This window comes from Cydia fagiglandana, chromosome 4 (assembly GCF_963556715.1).
Source record: "Cydia fagiglandana chromosome 4, ilCydFagi1.1, whole genome shotgun sequence".
In the NCBI taxonomy this organism is placed as follows: domain Eukaryota; kingdom Metazoa; phylum Arthropoda; class Insecta; order Lepidoptera; family Tortricidae; genus Cydia; species Cydia fagiglandana.
Window position 1 is genome coordinate 2,890,906 of NC_085935.1, and position 11,794 is coordinate 2,902,699.

Consider the following 11,794-nt stretch of genomic DNA (forward strand, 5'->3'; position numbering starts at 1 on the left):
GCTGTCGTGCTATCGTACTCACCCAGTATGAATATGACAGGGACGGACGGTGGCTCAAACTTGACGTGGCTGGAGTTCTGCATGGGGAAAGCCGCGGCGGGGGGTGGCGCGCCCTGCCCAGGTGCTGTCGTGCTATCGTACTCACCCAGTATGAATATGACAGGGACGGACGGTGGCTCAAGCTTGACGTGGCTGGAGTTCTGCATGGGGAAGGCTGCGGCGGGAGGGGTGGCGCGCCCCGCCCAGGTGCTGTCGTGCTATCGTACTCACCCAGTATGAATATGACAGGGACGGACGGTGGCTCAAACTTGACGTGGCTGGAGTTCTGCATGGGGAAGGCTGCGGCGGGAGGGGTGGCGCGCCCCGCCCAGGTGCTGTCGTGCTATCGTACTCACCCAGTATGAATATGACAGGGACGGACGGTGGCTCAAACTTGACGTGGCTGGAGTTATGCATGGGGAAGGCTGCGGCAGGAGGGGTGGCGCGCCCCGCCCAGGTGCTGTCGTGCTATCGTACTCACCCAGTATGAATATGACAGGGACGGACGGTGGCTCAAACTTGACGTGGCTGGAGTTCTGCATGGGGAAGGCTGCGGCGGGAGGGGTGGCGCGCCCCGCCCAGGTGCTGTCGTGCTATCGTACTCACCCAGTATGAATATGACAGGGACGGACGGTGGCTCAAACTTGACGTGGCTGGAGTTCTGCATGGGGAAGGCCGCAGCGGGAGGGGTGGCGCGCCCCGCCCAGGTGATCTCGCGCCGCGTATGAGCGCCGGTTGTCTGTCCCACTCACCCAGTATGGATATGACAGGGACGGTCGGTGGCTCAAACTTGACGTGGCTGGAGTTCGCCATGGGGAAGGCCGCGGCGGGACGGGTGGCGCGCCCCGCCCAGGTGCTGTCGTGCTATCGTACTCACCCAGTATGAATATGACAGGGACGGACGGTGGCTCAAACTTGACGTGACTGGAGTTCTGCATGGGGAAGGCTGCGGCGGGAGGGGTGGCGCGCCCCGCCCAGGTGCTGTCGTGCTATCGTACTCACCCAGTATGAATATGACAGGGACGGACGGTGGCTCAAACTTGACGTGGCTGGAGTTCCGCATGGGGAAGGCCGCGGCGGGAGGGGTGGCGCGCCCCGCCCAGGTGCTGTCGTGCTATCGTACTCACCCAGTATGAATATGACAGGGACGGACGGTGGCTCAAACTTGACGTGACTGGAGTTCTGCATGGGGAAGGCTGCGGCGGGAGGGGTGGCGCGCCCCGCCCAGGTGCTGTCGTGCTATCGTACTCACCCAGTATGAATATGACAGGGACGGACGGTGGCTCAAACTTGACGTGGCTGGAGTTCCGCATGGGGAAGGCCGCGGCGGGAGGGGTGGCGCGCCCCGCCCAGGTGCTGTCGTGCTATCGTACTCACCCAGTATGAATATGACAGGGACGGACGGTGGCTCAAACTTGACGTGACTGGAGTTCTGCATGGGGAAGGCTGCGGCGGGAGGGGTGGCGCGCCCCGCCCAGGTGCTGTCGTGCTATCGTACTCACCCAGTATGAATATGACAGGGACGGACGGTGGCTCAAACTTGACGTGACTGGAGTTCTGCATGGGGAAGGCTGCGGCGGGAGGGGTGGCGCGCCCCGCCCAGGTGCTCTCGCGCCGTGTGTGAGCGCCGGTTGTCTCCACCTCATCATTGTTTTGTTCTGGAACAAAAAAGTTTGTCAAAAGTGCCCGAATAGGCCATCCCACGAAAGAGTCGCTTACGAAATGCTACTCTTATAATTGTATGTCTTTACGCGGCGAGGCGCTCGCGGAGCCGAAGCCAACTTGTAGGTAACAGAGGCTCTTTTGACACTTTAATGACTAACATTCTTACAAGCATATTACAAGGTTAGGAAACCGAGTTTTGATTTGAATTAATTTGAAACTTCTAAGCAATTACTCTGTGTGCTTTCGTGGAGTGCACCGACTAAGTATAGAAATAACCCACCTCCGGGCTAACAGTTCCAAAATGGTAGGCTTTCAAGGAGTTATTCATAAACGTCTGTCAAATCTAAAATGCCGTTGATAATTGGTTTTGGTTGTACCTATCTGACATTTCAAAATTTGTTATACTCGTACCTAAGATACAAAATAATTCATATCCTAAAAATCTAACAAAAACATGTATGTAAATAGGTATGTGGTAGCTGAATCGCTTTGCCTTTTATAATGGTTACTTACCTAAATTGGTTCTTAAATGTAACACGGCCGTTTTGAAAGGGGGTAAAAATAAATGAAAAGCTCCAGCTTCTCTAAAATGGAAACAGCCATGTTAACAAAAAGAAAACTAAATCAAAATTTAAATTAAACTGAAATGTGTCGAAACCTTGCTGTAGGAATGATAAGAGGAGAAACAATTAACCCTACAATGCATGACTTTTTTGTTTATGGAAATAAAATTATATGTGATAAATATCTGTGTTTACTATTAGGGAAAAAAAAAATACCCAACGCATATTTTGGAAAATAGAAGGTTTTTTATCTGTGTTCCATATGTGGAACACCATGCATTAAGGTATAGAATATATACATTTAAAAATATATAGCACATTTTCGTTTTTACATATTCCATTTCTTTTTGTAATGCTATCAACAGTTTTTATGGATGTGGATTGCTTTTAAGTGACTTTTGTGGATTTAGCGGCCTTGAATGATGTTTTTGACGAGATTTTTGTAGTTTTACTTAGTCCTGATGAGGCCAGCTTGAAGTTCTACTGGTGATGTATTACCAGCATCAGCATTCCAAAAACTTCTGGTATTGTAGGTTGACTTTACAGAATTAAAGTGTAGGACGTGCAGATGATCATGGAACACATTGGTGACCTATTATTGAACTTGATACCAACTCCGAAATTCTGACAGGTGATTCCGATGTATGGAGTTGTGATATAGTTAAAAATAAGTCATATGTAACTGGCGTCAGCTCAGCTAACTCAGGACACGACGACCGACTATTTTCTGAGTCGCTAAATTCTTCAGAAGCCTGATTTATTGTTGCCCGCATTATTTCAAAGACGAATTCACTCTCGGCACTCTAATATCCCATCATCCAGATCCCGATCATCTTTACTTGCAAAGGATTGATAAAAATGATAAATAATGCTCATTATCTGCATTCCGTAAGGATTTATTTTCGCATCGTCTAAAAACTGTTCATAATTATTAATTAATCAGCTGTTGTGAGCTCTAAACAAAGGTTAACGATTTTGAGCCTTATGCCTTGGACAGAAGTTCTCAAATGTATACATATTTTAACGTTAGTGTGCCGTAAAACCATAAATAACCGTTCCTACAGATTACGCCAAACTAAAACTTATGCCAACGTAATAAAGACTCTGACAGGTGCAAGCGTTCCTTACTTGTTTTGTGTAAGCAATATGAACCTCAATGCATGGTGTGCCATATCGGGAACGTTTGAAAAATATTGCTTGACGCTATCTAAACGTTGCAAAACTATAAAATTAAACTTACCATTGAGTAATATACAGATTAACAGTCACAATATATATTTTTTCTTATTCTTTAACTTTAAAATTATTTTTTTGTCGCACTTCGAAACTTGTCAAAACTGATTTTTGCACCAACTCCCGAAATTTGACCGATTGTCCGTCACCATGGATATTTACTGCTACCTAGCGGCAACACGCCGAACTATTATAGTAGCCTTGAGTGTAAAGTAACCTTCAAGGTATAACAGATGTCGCTGCCTACCTGAATCTTGACGCAATTCGCACATATTTCGGTTGTGCCATATATGGAACTGTATGCATTGTAGGGTTAAACTTTATATCTAACAAACTTTAATTATGCATAGAAGTGCAACCAATCGAGTTAGTTAGTAGACACCGTTAAAATCGTTGAAATAAGAAAGAGGCATTTACTTTTATTCATGAAATCAAAAATATTAAATTGAAATTAAAGGAAATGTCTACGTTACATAAAAAATAATATTTTCTATAGGTACAAGCTTGTATCGCTGACTTTAGTCTTCGGATGTCGGGAAATGGATCTTGGAAGAAAAATTCGACCTAAACAAATTATACAGGTATAAACTGTATAACTGCGGGTAAAGAATGTACTAAAAACTTAGCGGGTCATTCAGCATATATCTGGGTACAGTTTACAAAAACACAAAAACGCTTTAAATAAATTACTTGACATTGAAAACTCAAACATAACAAAATATGAGTAAACTTAGAATTAATCAAACCCCTTTGCTAAGTACATAAAGTCTACAAACGTTAGGTACGTCATATTACATGTTTCAAATATGGAATGGCTATAGGTACAACACTTCACTCACATAAACAAGAGGAGAACTATTTAGACCGATTTATCATTTTGTTGAAGATTTTTATTTTATTATTTTAGTCAAATAAAAAAAATCGGTGGCATTTTCGTAACTCAACAATAAATTAATATTGTCTGTCAAGCCATTTCCGTCATAAGAAAAAAGCGGCAAAATTTAAAAAAAATATATAGTATAGGCGCAAAAGTTTATCGTCCTATAGAAACTTTGATTTTCGCACCTTTTTTTACTGACGTAGTGGTTTGACAAACTATATTCGTTATTTCGTATTACGCCAAGCGCGCACCACGATTTTAATTTTTGCGACACGATTTTAGAATCGCGCTGTAATTTATCGCAGAAAATTCAGTGCGCGCACTGCGATGAAAAAGTCGACGATTTGTTCATTCTCGACATGGATGTCGTGTCGTACCAGTCGCTTGTCGTGAAACAATATGCAATCGCTGTATGACTGAGCATTTATACCACAAAGGTGATCTCCTTCTATTTCTATAATGAAACGGTCAACATCTATTGTTTTCTGTAATGAGGTGTGCACTAAAGAGTATTTGTATTATTTTGTATTGTATTATTGTAATACCAGGCTCTAATATTTTTATAAATCCTGTTCATGTTAGACGTGTTTAAAAAATGTATTTTTTTAAAAGATTGTCAAAAAGTGTTTCTAAGAAATTTTTTGTGGTTTGGCGTTTTCGCTCGCTACGACATTAGACTTTCTGATAGTATTTTTCAAACTCGATGGGTACTCTGACAGGACGCTGTCCCAATATTACAGGGTTCTATGTTACATTTTCAAGATAGTTGAAATTCGACTTAATGTCACTATGACAATGTTCAAATTTCAGTTCGATAAAAGTGAAACATAGAACCCTGTAATATTGGGCCAGCGAGGTGTTATTTCAATACAATTTTGCAAGATTTGGCATTTTTACAGTATAAATTATATGGAGACGATCGATACCTATCACCCTACCCATCGAGTTGTAAAGAATTGCTAAGCATATGGGCTAACCCGTGAGAAATAACAAATTAATAACACATTAAATTAACTAAACGAATGACAGCTATCTAGAGACTGATTCTGTTTTAGAAAATTGATTAGATTTTGATCTTATTTTGATACCACCTTGACTCGTATTGTGAGGCATCTCACGTGTACCAATGTACACAGGTTACGCGGACAACAACAAAAACAAAACTGTAAAAAGAGGGCCTACCGCGAACCACGTACGACGTGTTGCCTCTCTGTAGCACTTGTAAATTCGTACGTAAGTGTGACAGGGAGGCAACACGTCGAAAGTGGTTCGCGGTAGGCCCTCAGAGACGCTTGCGTTGGCTAGGGCATGTGCAACACATGAACCCTACTCGTTTGCCTAGATAGACCATGCTGAGCCAAATTGCATTATAGTTTGTTTTTTTTAGCATTATAGTTTGTTTTTTTAGCATTAGAAAAAGACTACCTACGCGATCTTGACGTGTAATTTAATTGATTAACGTTTTTTAAAAAATCAGTAACTTATGAAAGTAAATGAATGTAAATAACCGTATATGATTCATAATTGTTACCTACATATTTTCCGTGACTTATTTTTGAATAAAAAGACATGTCAAGATTGTTTACCTTTTTTCTAATGCTACAAAAAACGAATATAAGCAACCGCAACTAAGAGCGTTTTCACATTGTCTTATCCGATATCGGATGTCGGATGAAAGTAAAATGTGAGTCATGTGTCTTTCTGTATTTATTTATTCATTTAATAAATAGTTAGGTACTTATTACTAAAAAACAATAGATAACTCAAAAAGGCAGACTTGATGCCATATGGCACTCTCCTGCAGTTGTTTTTCTCATAGGCGCCTTCCGATATCCGATATCGGAAAGGCGCTTCCGATAAATTCAGCCATGTCGGTGGGTCGGTTAGCGCTGAATGTCTAATTGTCTCGTCAGGTCCACAGGTATGTTCACATAAATGTAAATGCACGAGAATAGTTATTTGTTTTACAAGGGGGCAAAGTTGTTGTTTAACCGCTCGTGCTAATATTGATACCCGAGTAAGCGAAAGATTCCAAAATTGAACCACGAGCGTAGCGAGTGGTTCGAAAATGGAATCTTGAGCGTTGTGAGGGTTTCAAAGCACGAGGGTTAAACATAACTTGCCCCCGAGTGAAACACAAAATTTTTCACCACACCAACCCGAAGCAAATATCAAAAAAAAATCAAATCCAAATGATTGTTATTAAATATTTATCATCCAAAATCATTATTTAAAAGTTAATTCTACCAGCAAACATAAGAAAACAAATCAAAATTTGCATTTGATTACTTTGCCTCACATATATAAAATGCAACTTTGCTATCCGTTTTTGAAATGCAAAGTTTCCGAGCTGGTGTGGTGAAAAAGTAGTTAGATACTTGATAATTACATGATATTCTCGTTCTAACAAGCACTAATGTCAAAATGACACAGAGACAAACGATTAACAACCGCTTGTTAAAATTGACAGACGTTTATGCATAACTTCATAGTACTATAATCATGTACCTACTTACTAACCACCTACCGCGAACTTCGAAATTCGTGTATGTCCATCTCTATATCCTTGGTTTGATGCTCCAAAAGTCCAAATCATCTTAATAAATATCACTCTCTACTCTTCGCACAAATCTTACCGCCAAAAAGTTAACAAAGTCGCGAACTTTGTCGCAAAAGTTGGCAACCGATTGTAGGTATTTACATTGGCGCCCAAACTGGGACTCGTGAATATTATTAATACGATGTATTTATTGTGTATATCGTATTTATAGGTACTATTCGTAAGAACGCATATGTCAGTATAAGCCTTTATCCTTTCGATATTCTATACCTACACATTTATATGCTACAATATGTTGTAAGTACTATAACGGTACGCTGTACACATTTAGAAACAACGTACCTACCTATTTTAATGTTTGTATCTTACCAGTATCTAAGCAGATGCCCATATTCCATGAAGATACAGATATATGAACAATCTCTCACTCGAAACACTGTCCACCAAAACTATTTTAATTGGCACTTAGAATAAAATATATAGAAAACGCGATAGCGCGGGCAATCGCGTTACAATTAAACGTTTATCGATTAAACGCGGCCTTGCCAAAAAATAATAAATAACATCCGTACAATTATTTTATCTCATCTTCAGTTTGCCTTTAAGGTGATATTTATTTTCAAGTTTGGTAAGCGTGAGAGCATTTCTTAACGCGGACGGAGCCGGCATCGCGTGCGACCGCTCTCTCTGAAGGCTGAGTCGCGACTGCCCGAGTACTCCGAAGTTTAGCTTCGCGCGCTACACGTGAATCTATACCCGTCCCGCTTACATCTAGCTACATGTAAATGTAAGAGCAGGACGGGAAATCGATTGAATAATTGAGCAATCGTGAAGAATGAAGCTGGTGCGTGGGTAATTATCGTATAAAATGCAAGGCTGCAAGTGACTAATGTATTTGCCAAGAAAATTAGGGGCAACATTTTTCAGATCGGGGCCGCCATCTTTAATTCAGACGTCATGAATAGTTGACAAGTTTAAGTAGTTCCTAAGAAACTATTAAAGTATGATGCCGGTAAATAAGCGGGTAGTGAAAGTTTGATGTAATTACCTCAAATTTGTGGGGTTTACATTACTTGAAACAGGTTTGGGTTATTGGAAAATGAGTCAGTGGCATGACTTGCGTCGCGTTTTATTCTGAAAATGAATAATTGAAAGGATTTGATCTTGTAAAATATGAACGAATTTACGAAAGAACAGCGTCGAGATCCATACGAGGTTCCTTGACAATTGGTTCTATATGTCTCATGTTTTACCTACTAAGTTTAGTCATTAGTCCGTTTTTTGAATACAATTTTTTCTATTATATTCTTATATTTAATATACGAAAATTAAATGAAATGTAAGGACAGTAGGATAATACTATGAGTCGGTTGCACCAAACCGTCTGCCACCGTTAAACCGTTCGCAAAAAATTATTGTATAGGGAGTTTCATAGTTGACTGCCGAGTGACGATGATCAGTCCGCTAAATGTGGTTGGTGCAACTGGCCCTAAGACTGACAATGAAATCTGAAAAACATAAATGGCTGGCTGGCACACTAGTTTTGTCTAAAACGGTGAAATACTTGAGAAGTACAACTTCATATTTAGCGGAGTCAGTTATGAAGTTGACCCAAAAAAAAATTATTAAGCTATGAGCTTCATCACATATGATCTTTAAGTAATTCTAAGCATTTCAAGCCTGGGAGGCAATAAGGGGTGGGGGGGTACAAAGATGGCCGCCACCCGTCATCATTCAAAAAAATCTGTTCTGGTCCTGGTGGCTACTAGGGCAAGTTTGGTATCATTTTCGTATAAACCGGAGACGTAGAATTCATTGCTGATATTTGTTTTTTTCAGCTTCATAGTAATTTTACAAGAAAAACGTAAAAAGATGAAAATTTAGGATGGAGGTATTTGCTTTGAGAGCTAATAACTTTTGTATAGTGGCCAAAAATATCATATAAAAAATACTATAATAAAGCGTAATTCATGCAGATTCTAAACATATACACGTTGAGTAATATCCTACTGCAAAAAGATGGTGAAAAAATTATTAAATGACCGCAGCGCGGGTAGTTGGACTTTCGTTTATCTTGCGGACCGTCGTTTATCTTACAAAATGATCGAGTACGAGTATCTACGTAGGTATGCTTACTTTGCTAGATTTTATGATGACGAATAAAATACTTTCATCGAGACGTAATTCATCATACAAACATAATTTTATGCATTTTAATTTTAATGCACTTGCAACTTGGTGTGTTCTGTAAGGTGGAGGTAAGTACGTACTTCCCCCGTTGGGCTCTGCTCAGATAGATCTGGAATGACATCCGCTGTGCTGTGCCCTACCACACAAAGCGAGGTGACATTCACAGTGCCCATACCTCTCTTTTGAACGTATTTTAAGGATACACCCGGGTCCAAAATTGGGTCCGAGAAATAACTATTATAAATGATATTATTCTAATAAAATAGCGCTCTTATTTTTGCTGATAATATTAAAACACTATTTATGAGAGAAATTGTACTACTTAGGAAGAGGCAAAATATTTATTTTCACGATAATTTTCATGCTATAACTCACTTTAAGTAATTTTATAGGTACTTACTTGCACATAACATTCATTTGGATTTGATTTGGTTTGATTTTGTTTGATATTTTACATTTAATATTTGCTTCAGGTTGGTGTGATGAAAAATTCTGTGTTTCACTCGGCGGCAAATTTTGTTTAACCCTCGTTCTTTGAAACCCTTGCAACGCTCAAGATTCCATTTTTCGAACCACTCACTACGCTCGTGGTTCAATTTTGAAGTCTTTAGCTTGATCGGGTATCAATATTAGCACGAGCGGTTAAACAACAACTTTGCCCCCTTGTAAAACAAATAACTATTATGCGGAGAGCTTACGTTTAGAAATCATAACAGCTATGTATATTTGTCATACTAATATAGGTTATGCAAGTATGACTTGGTGACAAACCAACGAAGCCCCGCCTCGCGGGGCTTCTATTTTCTGCTCTGAGGGATAAAAGGTAACTAACGAACCTAACCTAACCCAACCTGAAATTGCGGTTGTACATGATCTTATTTGTTAAGCGAGCCGCCCTCCTCTTTAGACATGGGGATACCTAATACCTATGTGTATTTTTTTAACCTATACCCTATACCAGAATTATGTCTGTGTACTGGAAACTGCGGACATTAAATATACAGAAAGCATTTTATTCGTCATCATAAAATCTAGCAAAGTAAGCATAGTTACCTACGTAGATACTCGTACTCGACCATTTTGTAAGATAAACGCCGCCTAGCGAGAGTCCAACTACCCGCGCTGCGGTCATTTAATAATTTTTTCACCATCTTTTTGCAGTAGGATATTACTAAACATGTATATGTTTAGAAGCTGCATGAATTGCGCTTTATTATAGTATTTTTTGTATGATACTTTTGGCCACTATACAAAAGTTATTAGCTTTCAAAGCAAAAACCTCCATCCCAAATTTTTATCTTTTTACGTTTTTCTTGCAAAATTACTATGAAACTGAAAAATACAAATATCAGCAATGAATTCCACGTCTTCGGTTTATACGAAAATGATACCAAACTTGCCCTAGTAGCCACCAAGACCAGAACAGATATTTTTTAATGATGACGGGTGGCGGCCATCTTTGTACTCCGCCCTCCTCGACTAGACGCACGCTTCTTATCGCCTCCGAGGCTAGAAATGCTTAGAATTACTCAGAGATCATATGTGATGAAGCTCATAGCTTAATAAAAAATTTTTGGGTCATATATGGCAGCGATCCGTAACTGACTCCAGTAATTCACATCACACTGCAAATATTACTGGGCGATAGCGAATTAATGTAAGTAATGTAAAAAATCCGGTTCGAAGGACCAAATGAAAAATGGCGTTCAACTAAATGTCATTTTATTGATAATAATTTGCGTGAACAACTATGTGCAGAGATTCCAGATATACAAATTAACTACGAAACTAAAACAATAAATAATTTGCTAAATTAATTTTAACTCTATGTCTATTTCTATAAGGTTTAATTTCATTGATTTAGGCCTTTTGCAACATCACACTCACCTGGGGTTAAGTGGTTTAACCGTCAACCCAGTGTCAAATTGTACTGGTAACCATGGTAACTCCAGGTTTAACCGGTTAACCCCGGGTGGAATGGTGCAAGTGGGCCTTAGGAAGTATACGGTTAAACTAAATACAATGTCTTTGATAATAAGTACTTAACATTTAACTGTTAATACATAAAATGTTATATATTTTAGACATTACACATTACATGTTACATCAAATCTGAATTTTAATTATTGAAATGAATCATAATCAATTGACAAAAGTAATTATTTATTTACTAAACTAAAAAACAATAAAAAATATATGATTATGTCATTGCGTCTAATAATATATTGCTTATTATAATATATGATAAGTACATTTTACTATTCGTCTTTTCTTATCGATATTAAATAACTAATATTTTGCGACTTACTTTTGTGTCCATATGTATACGAAAAACAATTACGTTTTTTAAAATATGTCAGTATTAACTTTTTAAGTATCTATTATACATATGTGACGTTATCTATGGAAAGGGACCTTATTGTCGATGGCGCTTACGCCATTACTAACGATGCTCCGATATAAATTCAATGCCGCGCGACGCTGTGCGGCGTAAGCGCCATCGACAATAAGGTCCCTTTTCATAGATAATGCCCCATATTATAAAACAAAGTCCTCCGCCGCGTCTACCTTTTTGTATGTTCGCGATAAACTTAAAAACTGCTGAACGGATTTTCATGCAATCCTACCTATCAATAGAGTCATTCTTGAGGAAGGTTTAGGTAT